The sequence below is a fragment of the Anolis sagrei genome, chromosome 4, assembly GCF_037176765.1.
Source record: "Anolis sagrei isolate rAnoSag1 chromosome 4, rAnoSag1.mat, whole genome shotgun sequence".
NCBI classification, from domain to species: domain Eukaryota; kingdom Metazoa; phylum Chordata; class Lepidosauria; order Squamata; family Dactyloidae; genus Anolis; species Anolis sagrei.
This window is the reverse complement of record NC_090024.1, coordinates 51,962,059-51,978,090: the sequence shown is the minus strand read 5'-3', so window position 1 is coordinate 51,978,090 and position 16,032 is coordinate 51,962,059. Positions and strand designations below refer to the sequence as shown.

General features: G+C 37.3%; 4 long non-coding RNA genes across 4 annotated transcripts; 2 read left to right on the top strand and 2 right to left on the bottom strand.

Annotated features, from left to right (window-relative positions):
- Positions 1 to 3,838: 3,838 nt before the first annotated feature.
- LOC132780443 (uncharacterized) lies at positions 3,839 to 4,214 on the bottom strand. The gene is made up of 2 exons (XR_009631909.2): positions 4,166 to 4,214; positions 3,839 to 4,066 (listed from the first exon to the last, which is right to left on the bottom strand). It is a non-coding gene; the product is annotated as an uncharacterized lncRNA (long non-coding RNA).
- A 3,289-nt stretch (positions 4,215 to 7,503) lies between these two features.
- LOC137096925 (uncharacterized) lies at positions 7,504 to 7,879 on the bottom strand. The gene is made up of 2 exons (XR_010909808.1): positions 7,831 to 7,879; positions 7,504 to 7,731 (listed from the first exon to the last, which is right to left on the bottom strand). It is a non-coding gene; the product is annotated as an uncharacterized lncRNA (long non-coding RNA).
- A 3,392-nt stretch (positions 7,880 to 11,271) lies between these two features.
- LOC137096803 (uncharacterized) lies at positions 11,272 to 11,647 on the top strand. The gene is made up of 2 exons (XR_010909731.1): positions 11,272 to 11,320; positions 11,420 to 11,647. It is a non-coding gene; the product is annotated as an uncharacterized lncRNA (long non-coding RNA).
- Positions 11,648 to 14,936: 3,289 nt separating this feature from the next.
- On the top strand, positions 14,937 to 15,312 carry LOC137096924 (uncharacterized). The gene is made up of 2 exons (XR_010909807.1): positions 14,937 to 14,985; positions 15,085 to 15,312. It is a non-coding gene; the product is annotated as an uncharacterized lncRNA (long non-coding RNA).
- The last annotated feature ends 720 nt before the right edge of the window (positions 15,313 to 16,032 follow it).

The window sequence follows — 16,032 nt, the reverse complement described above, 5'->3', positions numbered from 1 at the left end:
TGACTACTCCAAAACAAGCAACCAACACCTGATCACAGAGCCTTATTCAGCTACAGACAGTCCCCAAGTTACAAACAAGATAGGTTTGTTCTTCAGATGAATTTGTATGTAAGGCAGAACAGGTATATTTCTTAAGTATAACTCCAGCCAAATATACATGCAAACGTGTGTGTGTGTGGTTTAAGGAGATTAGAGGAAAAGATGCTAGAAACAGTGGTTTCTTAAACCTGATGCCTTAATACAGGGTTTTCTGGAGGATATTAGAGGAAAGGACACCAAAAAGAGTGGTTTCTTAAACCTAATGCGTTAAACGGGGCTAGCTGATGGAAATAGAGGAAAGGATGCCAAAAACAGTGGTTTCTTAAGTTTAATGTCCTAATCCAGGGCTAACTGAAGGAGATTAGAGGAAAGGATTACAGAAACAGTGGTTTCTTAAACCTGACACCTTAACCCAGGTCTTATTGAAGGATATGAGGTGTAATGATTCCATAAAAGGTGGTTTCTTAAGTCTGATGTCTTAAACCCAGGTCTAATTGAATGATATGTGGTAAAACAATCCCAAAAATGTGGTTTCTTAAGGCTGATGCCCTAAAAATGTCAGAAAGGGGAGCCTCGTAAGTTCCCCATTGCCACCAATGGGCCAGATTTTCCTGGAGTGAAAACAGATCTCTCAGATACTGGTCTAAAAACAGCATTTCACCCTCCCAAGTTTTGGAGGCTTCTGAAAAATTGATTGGGGGAGGGCAAAATCCAGACACCGAAAACGACACAGGTTTAACCAAATTGTACATCATATATATGGCTTTGGATAGCATAAGAAAGGGTTAACATCCCTGTGGTGTTTGTTTTACTGTCTGTGCCCCAGTTCAGTAGATTTCACCCCACTTTCTGTTGCTATGATAATTGGATTTTGAAAAATGTGGCTTGTTGTGGAAACAATGATTGGAGCTAAAGCATTAGTGGAGACATTGTTTCCTCCTGATAATGCTTTCAGGACCGAGCCTCCCTTTTGAGTGGTAGATTTCTCTCACTTCCTGTTGTTGCACCCCATTCTTAATGATGAGTCATTTGTAAGTCGAATGTTTGTAACCCGGGGGCTGCCTACATTTGAAAAATGGTTGTGAATGCACAAAGTGAAGGACTATTTTAGTTAACCCCCCTCCCCATGAGCAAGAGTGTAAAATGGAGTCCAGCAGTTATCTCATGCAAGCAAGACAGCCACATCAGCTCTAAATAGAATGGGTTATTGAGAAACTGTGCTCCTCCTCGTTCCTGCTATTGCCATATTAGCTAATGCAACTATTAATTGATAACTTCAAAGGGTCAGGTGCTATCTCACCTGGGTGGTTGTTTACAATTGGGCGATGTACTCTTTTCCCTATGCTGAACTATGCAAATAAGTCATAAAAAGTGCCCGATTTCCTCATTCCATGTCCTATTTCTGGAACCAAGGAGTGTTCTTATATCTCTATATTTCTGAATAAACTGACTTTTCATCAAACTGGATGACAATTGGTTGTCCATTTCTTCAACAAAAGCAATGCTTCCTTAGAAAATTGCGAGGTAACACCCTCATTACTCATCTTACATGGAGAGCATATATGCTAACTACTAGGGCTGGGCGGTTTCATTTCGTTAATTCGTAATTCGTTAAAAATTCATTATTTTTTTTATAATGAAGTGATAATGAACCAATCTGGAGCAACTTTTTTAAATTCGTTTCGTAAATGCTTCGGATTCGTTATGTATTCATTTCGTTATCGGTTTGAGGTCATTTCGTTATTATTTCCGCATGTCTGGGGCAAGTTTTATAGTTGTTTTTTGTTTAATTAGTGAAAAAAAATTATAATATCACACCAACAGTCAACAACAGAGGGAGAGGGAAGCTTCAGAAGTTCCCCCTGTCCCATTTGGAGGTTTTTTAGCGTATTGCGTGGTCGCGTCCGCCATTAACGAATCGATTCGTTATTGTTTCGTATTTGTTTCGTTAATGTTTTGTAATTTTTTAAACATTTACGAAATTTCATAAATATCAAACTTTTTAAAAGAAAAATTTCGGAATTCTTTTAAATATCGAAACGCAAAAACCCCCAAAAAACGAATCGATTTTAGAAACAAATGTTTCCGTTGTTACCCAGGCCTACTAACTACTTAATTCAGTTTCAAACTAATATTGAAGAAATTGGGTTTGCTGTGCAGACGATTACATCCTGGAACCAGTTTAAGGCCCAGATGGTGATTTCACAAACCACAGAGCATTGATGTACATTAACCCCTTTCTTCCACATGCTTTTGTGGAAATATGTTGTCTAGCTGCTGTAGTTTAAGGCTAACTTCCAACTGCATTAAATTGTCAGTGTAGATGGGATAAAGAGGGACAATTTGAAGAACAAGCTCCCCACACAAAAAATAAAAATAAAATAAGTTTCCCCTTCAAAAGGTCACCCTTTGTGTACTAGAGAGAAATGGAAATAATGATGAAGTGGGGCAGAGCTATTCAGGTTCTTCTCTGGCCAGTTTGTGAACATTTAACTCACAATTGTGCTAATCAATTGCTAACAGATCTAAAGCAGGGAAATTTAAATAATTCTAATTGTAAACCTAGGGGCAATATAAGACGACAACACAATAGCCAGTTGACATAGAACAGAGATCTTTTTATGTGAGAAAGCATTCAATTATGTGAATTCTCATCTGCAGTATGAGGTAGTACTGCCCAGAGAGAGATTTAATACCTTAATGAGAATTAGCTATTGGATTGTTGCAAACATGATTCATTCAGCTTAAACTGGAGCTTAAACTGAAGCCATTTCATTTGTATTCTAAATGCTTTTCTAACATTCTCTTTATTTGAAAAAAAGAAAGAGTGGGGGAAAATAAGAAAATATCTTCAGGGGAAAACTGGATACATAATTGCCTTTGAAAGATATACTTGAACAGCAAACCAATTCGGCAGAGGCATTTTCCGTGCCACACAAAGCCAGTAATGACAGAACTACCCTAAGCACAGCAGACTCCCCATGAGATGTGACATTTCTCAATGCAGACAGATTTCTGATAATTTTGCAGTTAAGTGAATATGACTTGACATAAAATTACCAGCATTTTCTTGTGCACTTTTTAAAATACTCTGCATTGATTTCACTCTGCCTTATATCTACAGAGTGTCCTCCTTCAATTAATCTTCAGCATCATATCCCTTGTGCCTTTCAGTCCTCCAAACACTTTCTGAGAGCAACAAAATGCTTCAACTACTATTTCCACTGCCAATATCTCTTTTCTGTACTATATAGCCCTCTATTTATTTATTTATTTATGACATTTCTATCCTGCCTTCCTCGAACCCAAAGGTGACTCAAGGTGGTTTACAACCAGGCAGCAATTCGATGCCTAACAATATATAATTAACAGAATTAAAAATACATTCAATAAAATATAAAACCACTGCCTTCATTGTTAGTCTCATTGTCCATAAATCATCATTTGAGCCATTCCAATGTTCACTTTTGTCTAATACCATGTTTGTTGCATTAGATTCTGAAGGCTTGTTCAAATAGCCGCATTTTCACTTTTTCTGGAAGGTCAAGAGGGAGGGGGCGGATCTAATATCAGCACAAACACAAAACAGTCTATGTAGAATGTCAAAATATAATGTCAAAAGAGCATATAGTATGCTAATTAACAAAATCCCGAGTATATAGCTCAATTCAGTGGCCCAAAACAAAATCAAAAGGAGCAACCGCTCTCAAATGTAACATTTCCAGGTCTAAACAAGGGTACCACTGTATATAGGCTTCAGGGATACATACAATGAGGTAAATCATACACAAAGTAAGGATAGAGTCCTGAGGCTATATTGAAGATGGAGCACCACTCTCAAAAATCTTCATGGAATAAATCCAAATTAAGTCCAGTGGAAATGGAGCACTGCTTCTCAAAATGAGTCTCTGTAGGAAAAGTCCGAATGGCTTTCAACAGGGGTGCCCGGGTATTTTTGTACCCTGTTTCGGGGAAAGAGATCCCCTTCTTCAGGAGTTGAAGTAATCAGCAACTCTTAGACTCTTATCTATAACAAGATATAACATAACATAACATAGAGTAACAAGTATTCTCCAGCAAAATTACAGAAGTAAAAATAATCCATACAACAAACATATATACTCACATCATGCCAGATAGCATTTACAACAAATGACTCTGCTAGTAGTATATTCAAACTGCGAGTACTTCTGTAGGTTCATCCACAGGTTTATAAAGGGTAATTGGAAACTTAAAGGAAACAGCTAAAATTGAGTGACTCATTAAGTCCCTGAGGGGAAAAGGTTTTCAACTTAAAGGTCCAATACATTTCCCTTTGGGATAGTAGTTTTTCTAAGTCCATATGGGGTTTTGGAATGATGCATTCCAGAGCACAAAATTTAAAGGAGTTGGGTGAATGTTTGTATTGTGTAAAGTGTGAATATAGGAGGGACTCAGTAGATAAACATTTTATTCTGGATTTATGTTCAGACATTCTAATTCTCAAAGGTCTGGTTGTTTTTCCAATATACCACAAACCACAGTCACATGTTAGAAGGTAGATAAGGTTACTGCTATTACAATTGGAAAAATGTTTGAGTGTGGTGCCCACTTTGTTCCTATAGTTGTGTACCTCCTTAGTTTTCCATGATTGCGGACAGCATTTACAGCGTCCACAGGGGTAATGGCCTCTCAAAGTGCTTTTAGGTGTAGTAGTAGTAGTGGTTAAATCTGTATGAATTAACAAGTCTCTTATGTTTTTAGTACGCCTATTACCAAAAATGGGTGGTTTTTGGCAACCTGGAATATCTTGAAGAAGATGCCAGTGTTTTTTGATGATTCTGGTAATCTGTTTGGAATAGTGCGATAGTTCTTGTGTCCAAATAATTTGATTTTTTATGGGTTTGGGGCATTCTTTCAGTAAGGTGGTCCTATCTATTTTATCAGCTTTGGTTAATGCTTTCCTTATTACATGTTTGGGGTAGCCTCTATTTCTGAACTCATGGCTTAAAGTGACACTTTCCTGAATAAACTGTTCCTTGGTGCTTGAGTTCCGTTTAAGTCTGAGGAGCTGTGAAAATGGAAGATTGGTTTTTAAACTAAAATGGTGGAAGCTGTTGTAATGAAGATAAGAATTTTTATCTGTGGGTTTTCTAAAGTTCTTGACTAAAAGTTTATTGTGATCTTTATAGACTGTGACATCCAGAAAATTAATATGTGCCAGGTTGAAATGGCTGGTGAACTTAATAGACGTATGTATGGTGTTGATCCAATTAGAGAAACCTACTGCAGCCTCGGTTGATTTAAATACCATGAATATATCATCAATAAATCGTCCATAATATATAATATTGGTGTGATACATATTTGAAGATGGATTTAATAATACAGTGTTCTCTAAATTTGCCATAAATAAATTGGCAATTGAGGGGGCCAATGGACTGCCCATTGCCACACCAAAGACCTGAAAGTAAAATTGATTTTGAAAACGGAAATAATTTTTCTCTAAAACTATATCCAACAGGTCCATAAGGAAATGTGTGGGTGGATGTAACTTGGTTCTGTTATGGAGGACATTCTCTATGGTGGTACGGGCCTCATCTAATGGAATGTTGGTGTAAAGTGAGGTGACATCAATAGTTACTAAAACACTATCCTCCTCTACTTTGAGGTTTTCTATAATATTAATGAAGTGCTTAGTGTCTTTGATATAGGAATCACAGAGAGGGACAAAGGGTTGACAGAAAGAGTCCAGATACTTAGCGACTGGTTCCAACACTGAAGAAGAACCTGAAATAATGGGTCGGCCTGGGGGGGGAATAACACCTTTATGAATCTTTGGTAAAGTATAAAAGATTGGTATTCTAGGGAAATCTTTCTGAAGGTATTTAAATGTAGAAGAAGAGATAAATCCCAGGGATAATCCCTCTTGGCACACAACCCTAATAAGGGACTGTATGTGTTTAGTGGGGTCTGTAGCAACAGGTTTGTAAAATTTACTATTAGATAACTGGCAGTTGATTTCCTTAATGTAATCTTTTTTGTTGAGTAGCACTATAGCTCCCCCTTTGTCTGCTGGTTTCCAGACTACCTCTTTAAGGTTACTCAGTTTGTTCAAAGTGGTTCTTTCAATGTCAGACAAATTAGAATGGAATGGTTGTCTGTGGGTGATTAACTTATTGAAGTCCCTCTCTACTACTTTTTCAAAGCACTTGATATGTATGCTGTCTGTGGAGGGGCAAAACTTGCTTTTAGGTTTGAAGGGATCTATGGTGGAATTGGGTATGCTGTTTGTGAAAACCTCTCTTAGGCGGATGGTTCTAAACAATTTAAATAAATCTATGCGTGCTCGGAATGCATTAAATTTTGGGGTGGGAACAAATGATAGACCTTTATTTACTACTGACCTTTCTAAATCTGATAACTTGTAATCAGATAGATTGACAATCAAGTCAGGCGTCTTCGATTTTGGCCCCGTCGAAAAAAAGTAGTAGTGGAGGAAGACCTGGAAGATGATCGGTTCATATTTCTTTGTCTGTTAGATCGTCTTAAAGAAGGTGTGTCAGAGGCTTCAGAGCTTTCAGTTGTCCTCCCTGGGTCTTCCTCTGTGGAGGAATCTGCAGACTGAGGATGAAAACTGACTCTTCTCCTAGAGGGGGCTTGCTCTTTGTCCAATAGCCATGGGTAGACTCGATTGGACAGATAATCATTGCGGTCTCTATCAAATTTTTTGATTTTAAATTCCTTCACCTGGTTATATAAATCACTACATTTTTTGTCAAGAGTCTCAAGCATGGTAGGAGAAGTTGTGTCTTTCATAATGTTTTCCATAAGATTAGTAATTTTAGTTTCTCCTTCCTTAATAGTGGCATTGGATTTCATAATTAGTAGGGCCATCAAATCCAAAGAGCATTTATTTAGAATCTTAACCCATTGTTGTAAGAAATCCTTGTCTTCTTTAAACATGCCAGGTGGTTTATATATCCTTAGTCCTCTAGGGATCATGTTATGTCTTATATAGTCAGCTAACGTGGAGGCATGAAGATCCAAGCGAATATTTCTTTTTTTCAATTTTTCTAAATCATTGAATAAATTGCTGGTCTGGGAAGACTCAGCTACCGGTACATGGTCAATGACTGACCTATTTTTAGTAAGAGACATAATGTCTTCTTTATCAAAACTCAAAGTACCGAGCCAGTCATCCATATTCATATGGTAGTACAGCTATACAATATCCCAGAGTACTTGTAGGGTATCAGCACAAACACAAAACAGTCTATGTAGAATGTCAAAATATAATGTCAAAAGAGCATATAGTATGCTAATTAACAAAATCCCGAGTATATAGCTCAATTCAGTGGCCCAAAACAAAATCAAAAGGAGCAACCGCTCTCAAATGTAACATTTCCAGGTCTAAACAAGGGTACCACTGTATATAGGCTTCAGGGATACATACAATGAGGTAAATCATACACAAAGTAAGGATAGAGTCCTGAGGCTATATTGAAGATGGAGCACCACTCTCAAAAATCTTCATGGAATAAATCCAAATTAAGTCCAGTGGAAATGGAGCACTGCTTCTCAAAATGAGTCTCTGTAGGAAAAGTCCGAATGGCTTTCAACAGGGGTGCCCGGGTATTTTTGTACCCTGTTTCGGGGAAAGAGATCCCCTTCTTCAGGAGTTGAAGTAATCAGCAACTCTTAGACTCTTATCTATAACAAGATATAACATAACATAACATAGAGTAACAAGTATTCTCCAGCAAAATTACAGAAGTAAAAATAATCCATACAACAAACATATATACTCACATCATGCCAGATAGCATTTACAACAAATGACTCTGCTAGTAGTATATTCAAACTGCGAGTACTTCTGTAGGTTCATCCACAGGTTTATAAAGGGTAATTGGAAACTTAAAGGAAACAGCTAAAATTGAGTGACTCATTAAGTCCCTGAGGGGAAAAGGTTTTCAACTTAAAGGTCCAATACATTTCCCTTTGGGATAGTAGTTTTTCTAAGTCCATATGGGGTTTTGGAATGATGCATTCCAGAGCACAAAATTTAAAGGAGTTGGGTGAATGTTTGTATTGTGTAAAGTGTGAATATAGGAGGGACTCAGTAGATAAACATTTTATTCTGGATTTATGTTCAGACATTCTAATTCTCAAAGGTCTGGTTGTTTTTCCAATATACCACAAACCACAGTCACATGTTAGAAGGTAGATAAGGTTACTGCTATTACAATTGGAAAAATGTTTGAGTGTGGTGCCCACTTTGTTCCTATAGTTGTGTACCTCCTTAGTTTTCCATGATTGCGGACAGCATTTACAGCGTCCACAGGGGTAATGGCCTCTCAAAGTGCTTTTAGGTGTAGTAGTAGTAGTGGTTAAATCTGTATGAATTAACAAGTCTCTTATGTTTTTAGTACGCCTATTACCAAAAATGGGTGGTTTTTGGCAACCTGGAATATCTTGAAGAAGATGCCAGTGTTTTTTGATGATTCTGGTAATCTGTTTGGAATAGTGCGATAGTTCTTGTGTCCAAATAATTTGATTTTTTATGGGTTTGGGGCATTCTTTCAGTAAGGTGGTCCTATCTATTTTATCAGCTTTGGTTAATGCTTTCCTTATTACATGTTTGGGGTAGCCTCTATTTCTGAACTCATGGCTTAAAGTGACACTTTCCTGAATAAACTGTTCCTTGGTGCTTGAGTTCCGTTTAAGTCTGAGGAGCTGTGAAAATGGAAGATTGGTTTTTAAACTAAAATGGTGGAAGCTGTTGTAATGAAGATAAGAATTTTTATCTGTGGGTTTTCTAAAGTTCTTGACTAAAAGTTTATTGTGATCTTTATAGACTGTGACATCCAGAAAATTAATATGTGCCAGGTTGAAATGGCTGGTGAACTTAATAGACGTATGTATGGTGTTGATCCAATTAGAGAAACCTACTGCAGCCTCGGTTGATTTAAATACCATGAATATATCATCAATAAATCGTCCATAATATATAATATTGGTGTGATACATATTTGAAGATGGATTTAATAATACAGTGTTCTCTAAATTTGCCATAAATAAATTGGCAATTGAGGGGGCCAATGGACTGCCCATTGCCACACCAAAGACCTGAAAGTAAAATTGATTTTGAAAACGGAAATAATTTTTCTCTAAAACTATATCCAACAGGTCCATAAGGAAATGTGTGGGTGGATGTAACTTGGTTCTGTTATGGAGGACATTCTCTATGGTGGTACGGGCCTCATCTAATGGAATGTTGGTGTAAAGTGAGGTGACATCAATAGTTACTAAAACACTATCCTCCTCTACTTTGAGGTTTTCTATAATATTAATGAAGTGCTTAGTGTCTTTGATATAGGAATCACAGAGAGGGACAAAGGGTTGACAGAAAGAGTCCAGATACTTAGCGACTGGTTCCAACACTGAAGAAGAACCTGAAATAATGGGTCGGCCTGGGGGGGGGAATAACACCTTTATGAATCTTTGGTAAAGTATAAAAGATTGGTATTCTAGGGAAATCTTTCTGAAGGTATTTAAATGTAGAAGAAGAGATAAATCCCAGGGATAATCCCTCTTGGCACACAACCCTAATAAGGGACTGTATGTGTTTAGTGGGGTCTGTAGCAACAGGTTTGTAAAATTTACTATTAGATAACTGGCAGTTGATTTCCTTAATGTAATCTTTTTTGTTGAGTAGCACTATAGCTCCCCCTTTGTCTGCTGGTTTCCAGACTACCTCTTTAAGGTTACTCAGTTTGTTCAAAGTGGTTCTTTCAATGTCAGACAAATTAGAATGGAATGGTTGTCTGTGGGTGATTAACTTATTGAAGTCCCTCTCTACTACTTTTTCAATGTCCTCCATAACAGAACCAAGTTACATCCACCCACACATTTCCTTATGGACCTGTTGGATATAGTTTTAGAGAAAAATTATTTCCGTTTTCAAAATCAATTTTACTTTCAGGTCTTTGGTGTGGCAATGGGCAGTCCATTGGCCCCCTCAATTGCCAATTTATTTATGGCAAATTTAGAGAACACTGTATTATTAAATCCATCTTCAAATATGTATCACACCAATATTATATATTATGGACGATTTATTGATGATATATTCATGGTATTTAAATCAACCGAGGCTGCAGTAGGTTTCTCTAATTGGATCAACACCATACATACGTCTATTAAGTTCACCAGCCATTTCAACCTGGCACATATTAATTTTCTGGATGTCACAGTCTATAAAGATCACAATAAACTTTTAGTCAAGAACTTTAGAAAACCCACAGATAAAAATTCTTATCTTCATTACAACAGCTTCCACCATTTTAGTTTAAAAACCAATCTTCCATTTTCACAGCTCCTCAGACTTAAACGGAACTCAAGCACCAAGGAACAGTTTATTCAGGAAAGTGTCACTTTAAGCCATGAGTTCAGAAATAGAGGCTACCCCAAACATGTAATAAGGAAAGCATTAACCAAAGCTGATAAAATAGATAGGACCACCTTACTGAAAGAATGCCCCAAACCCATAAAAAATCAAATTATTTGGACACAAGAACTATCGCACTATTCCAAACAGATTACCAGAATCATCAAAAAACACTGGCATCTTCTTCAAGATATTCCAGGTTGCCAAAAACCACCCATTTTTGGTAATAGGCGTACTAAAAACATAAGAGACTTGTTAATTCATACAGATTTAACCACTACTACTACTACACCTAAAAGTACTTTGAGAGGCCATTACCCCTGTGGACGCTGTAAATGCTGTCCGCAATCATGGAAAACTAAGGAGGTACACAACTATAGGAACAAAGTGGGCACCACACTCAAACATTTTTCCAATTGTAATAGCAGTAACCTTATCTACCTTCTAACATGTGACTGTGGTTTGTGGTATATTGGAAAAACAACCAGACCTTTGAGAATTAGAATGTCTGAACATAAATCCAGAATAAAATGTTTATCTACTGAGTCCCTCCTATATTCACACTTTACACAATACAAACATTCACCCAACTCCTTTAAATTTTGTGCTCTGGAATGCATCATTCCAAAACCCCATATGGACTTAGAAAAACTACTATCCCAAAGGGAAATGTATTGGACCTTTAAGTTGAAAACCTTTTCCCCTCAGGGACTTAATGAGTCACTCAATTTTAGCTGTTTCCTTTAAGTTTCCAATTACCCTTTATAAACCTGTGGATGAACCTACAGAAGTACTCGCAGTTTGAATATACTACTAGCAGAGTCATTTGTTGTAAATGCTATCTGGCATGATGTGAGTATATATGTTTGTTGTATGGATTATTTTTACTTCTGTAATTTTGCTGGAGAATACTTGTTACTCTATGTTATGTTATGTTATATCTTGTTATAGATAAGAGTCTAAGAGTTGCTGATTACTTCAACTCCTGAAGAAGGGGATCTCTTTCCCCGAAACAGGGTACAAAAATACCCGGGCACCCCTGTTGAAAGCCATTCGGACTTTTCCTACAGAGACTCATTTTGAGAAGCAGTGCTCCATTTCCACTGGACTTAATTTGGATTTATTCCATGAAGATTTTTGAGAGTGGTGCTCCATCTTCAATATAGCCTCAGGACTCTATCCTTACTTTGTGTATGATTTACCTCATTGTATGTATCCCTGAAGCCTATATACAGTGGTACCCTTGTTTAGACCTGGAAATGTTACATTTGAGAGCGGTTGCTCCTTTTGATTTTGTTTTGGGCCACTGAATTGAGCTATATACTCGGGATTTTGTTAATTAGCATACTATATGCTCTTTTGACATTATATTTTGACATTCTACATAGACTGTTTTGTGTTTGTGCTGATACCCTACAAGTACTCTGGGATATTGTATAGCTGTACTACCATATGAATATGGATGACTGGCTCGGTACTTTGAGTTTTGATAAAGAAGACATTATGTCTCTTACTAAAAATAGGTCAGTCATTGACCATGTACCGGTAGCTGAGTCTTCCCAGACCAGCAATTTATTCAATGATTTAGAAAAATTGAAAAAAAGAAATATTCGCTTGGATCTTCATGCCTCCACGTTAGCTGACTATATAAGACATAACATGATCCCTAGAGGACTAAGGATATATAAACCACCTGGCATGTTTAAAGAAGACAAGGATTTCTTACAACAATGGGTTAAGATTCTAAATAAATGCTCTTTGGATTTGATGGCCCTACTAATTATGAAATCCAATGCCACTATTAAGGAAGGAGAAACTAAAATTACTAATCTTATGGAAAACATTATGAAAGACACAACTTCTCCTACCATGCTTGAGACTCTTGACAAAAAATGTAGTGATTTATATAACCAGGTGAAGGAATTTAAAATCAAAAAATTTGATAGAGACCGCAATGATTATCTGTCCAATCGAGTCTACCCATGGCTATTGGACAAAGAGCAAGCCCCCTCTAGGAGAAGAGTCAGTTTTCATCCTCAGTCTGCAGATTCCTCCACAGAGGAAGACCCAGGGAGGACAACTGAAAGCTCTGAAGCCTCTGACACACCTTCTTTAAGACGATCTAACAGACAAAGAAATATGAACCGATCATCTTCCAGGTCTTCCTCCACTACTACTTTTTTTCGACGGGGCCAAAATCGAAGACGCCTGACTTGATTGTCAATCTATCTGATTACAAGTTATCAGATTTAGAAAGGTCAGTAGTAAATAAAGGTCTATCATTTGTTCCCACCCCAAAATTTAATGCATTCCGAGCACGCATAGATTTATTTAAATTGTTTAGAACCATCCGCCTAAGAGAGGTTTTCACAAACAGCATACCCAATTCCACCATAGATCCCTTCAAACCTAAAAGCAAGTTTTGCCCCTCCACAGACAGCATACATATCAAGTGCTTTGAAAAAGTAGTAGAGAGGGACTTCAATAAGTTAATCACCCACAGACAACCATTCCATTCTAATTTGTCTGACATTGAAAGAACCACTTTGAACAAACTGAGTAACCTTAAAGAGGTAGTCTGGAAACCAGCAGACAAAGGGGGAGCTATAGTGCTACTCAACAAAAAAGATTACATTAAGGAAATCAACTGCCAGTTATCTAATAGTAAATTTTACAAACCTGTTGCTACAGACCCCACTAAACACATACAGTCCCTTATTAGGGTTGTGTGCCAAGAGGGATTATCCCTGGGATTTATCTCTTCTTCTACATTTAAATACCTTCAGAAAGATTTCCCTAGAATACCAATCTTTTATACTTTACCAAAGATTCATAAAGGTGTTATTCCCCCCCCAGGCCGACCCATTATTTCAGGTTCTTCTTCAGTGTTGGAACCAGTCGCTAAGTATCTGGACTCTTTCTGTCAACCCTTTGTCCCTCTCTGTGATTCCTATATCAAAGACACTAAGCACTTCATTAATATTATAGAAAACCTCAAAGTAGAGGAGGATAGTGTTTTAGTAACTATTGATGTCACCTCACTTTACACCAACATTCCATTAGATGAGGCCCGTACCACCATAGAGAATGTCCTCCATAACAGAACCAAGTTACATCCACCCACACATTTCCTTATGGACCTGTTGGATATAGTTTTAGAGAAAAATTATTTCCGTTTTCAAAATCAATTTTACTTTCAGGTCTTTGGTGTGGCAATGGGCAGTCCATTGGCCCCCTCAATTGCCAATTTATTTATGGCAAATTTAGAGAACACTGTATTATTAAATCCATCTTCAAATATGTATCACACCAATATTATATATTATGGACGATTTATTGATGATATATTCATGGTATTTAAATCAACCGAGGCTGCAGTAGGTTTCTCTAATTGGATCAACACCATACATACGTCTATTAAGTTCACCAGCCATTTCAACCTGGCACATATTAATTTTCTGGATGTCACAGTCTATAAAGATCACAATAAACTTTTAGTCAAGAACTTTAGAAAACCCACAGATAAAAATTCTTATCTTCATTACAACAGCTTCCACCATTTTAGTTTAAAAACCAATCTTCCATTTTCACAGCTCCTCAGACTTAAACGGAACTCAAGCACCAAGGAACAGTTTATTCAGGAAAGTGTCACTTTAAGCCATGAGTTCAGAAATAGAGGCTACCCCAAACATGTAATAAGGAAAGCATTAACCAAAGCTGATAAAATAGATAGGACCACCTTACTGAAAGAATGCCCCAAACCCATAAAAAATCAAATTATTTGGACACAAGAACTATCGCACTATTCCAAACAGATTACCAGAATCATCAAAAAACACTGGCATCTTCTTCAAGATATTCCAGGTTGCCAAAAACCACCCATTTTTGGTAATAGGCGTACTAAAAACATAAGAGACTTGTTAATTCATACAGATTTAACCACTACTACTACTACACCTAAAAGCACTTTGAGAGGCCATTACCCCTGTGGACGCTGTAAATGCTGTCCGCAATCATGGAAAACTAAGGAGGTACACAACTATAGGAACAAAGTGGGCACCACACTCAAACATTTTTCCAATTGTAATAGCAGTAACCTTATCTACCTTCTAACATGTGACTGTGGTTTGTGGTATATTGGAAAAACAACCAGACCTTTGAGAATTAGAATGTCTGAACATAAATCCAGAATAAAATGTTTATCTACTGAGTCCCTCCTATATTCACACTTTACACAATACAAACATTCACCCAACTCCTTTAAATTTTGTGCTCTGGAATGCATCATTCCAAAACCCCATATGGACTTAGAAAAACTACTATCCCAAAGGGAAATGTATTGGACCTTTAAGTTGAAAACCTTTTCCCCTCAGGGACTTAATGAGTCACTCAATTTTAGCTGTTTCCTTTAAGTTTCCAATTACCCTTTATAAACCTGTGGATGAACCTACAGAAGTACTCGCAGTTTGAATATACTACTAGCAGAGTCATTTGTTGTAAATGCTATCTGGCATGATGTGAGTATATATGTTTGTTGTATGGATTATTTTTACTTCTGTAATTTTGCTGGAGAATACTTGTTACTCTATGTTATGTTATGTTATATCTTGTTATAGATAAGAGTCTAAGAGTTGCTGATTACTTCAACTCCTGAAGAAGGGGATCTCTTTCCCCGAAACAGGGTACAAAAATACCCGGGCACCCCTGTTGAAAGCCATTCGGACTTTTCCTACAGAGACTCATTTTGAGAAGCAGTGCTCCATTTCCACTGGACTTAATTTGGATTTATTCCATGAAGATTTTTGAGAGTGGTGCTCCATCTTCAATATAGCCTCAGGACTCTATCCTTACTTTGTGTATGATTTACCTCATTGTATGTATCCCTGAAGCCTATATACAGTGGTACCCTTGTTTAGACCTGGAAATGTTACATTTGAGAGCGGTTGCTCCTTTTGATTTTGTTTTGGGCCACTGAATTGAGCTATATACTCGGGATTTTGTTAATTAGCATACTATATGCTCTTTTGACATTATATTTTGACATTCTACATAGACTGTTTTGTGTTTGTGCTGATACCCTACAAGTACTCTGGGATATTGTATGGCGGATCTAATATCTCTGAGGAGGGATTCCACAACTGAGGGGTCACCACTGAGAAGGCTCTGTCTCTTGTCCCCGCCAGTCACGCCTGTGAAGAAAGCGGGAGTGAGAGCAGGGCCTCTACAATATCAGTTTAATCTAATCTTGCTCAAGGTGAAATACTACATAATTAATCTTCATGTAGGATTTCACCTTGAGCAAGATCTCTGTTTCAAAGGACAGTTTATAGTATTGCATGGATGTCATGCTTCTTCAGAATATAACACATTTTTTTCTCCTGTACTCCAATACTGTAACCAGCATTTGTCATTGTTAACTGCTGTCATCAGTGCCAGTTTTACCATTGTGCTTTGGTGTGCTTAAACACAGGATCTCATTGGTTGGGGGTCTTGCCTCAATTATTTCTTTACAATGGATTTTGCTTATTAGTGAAATTCTAAATTTGAAGCCCCGATAGTGTAGT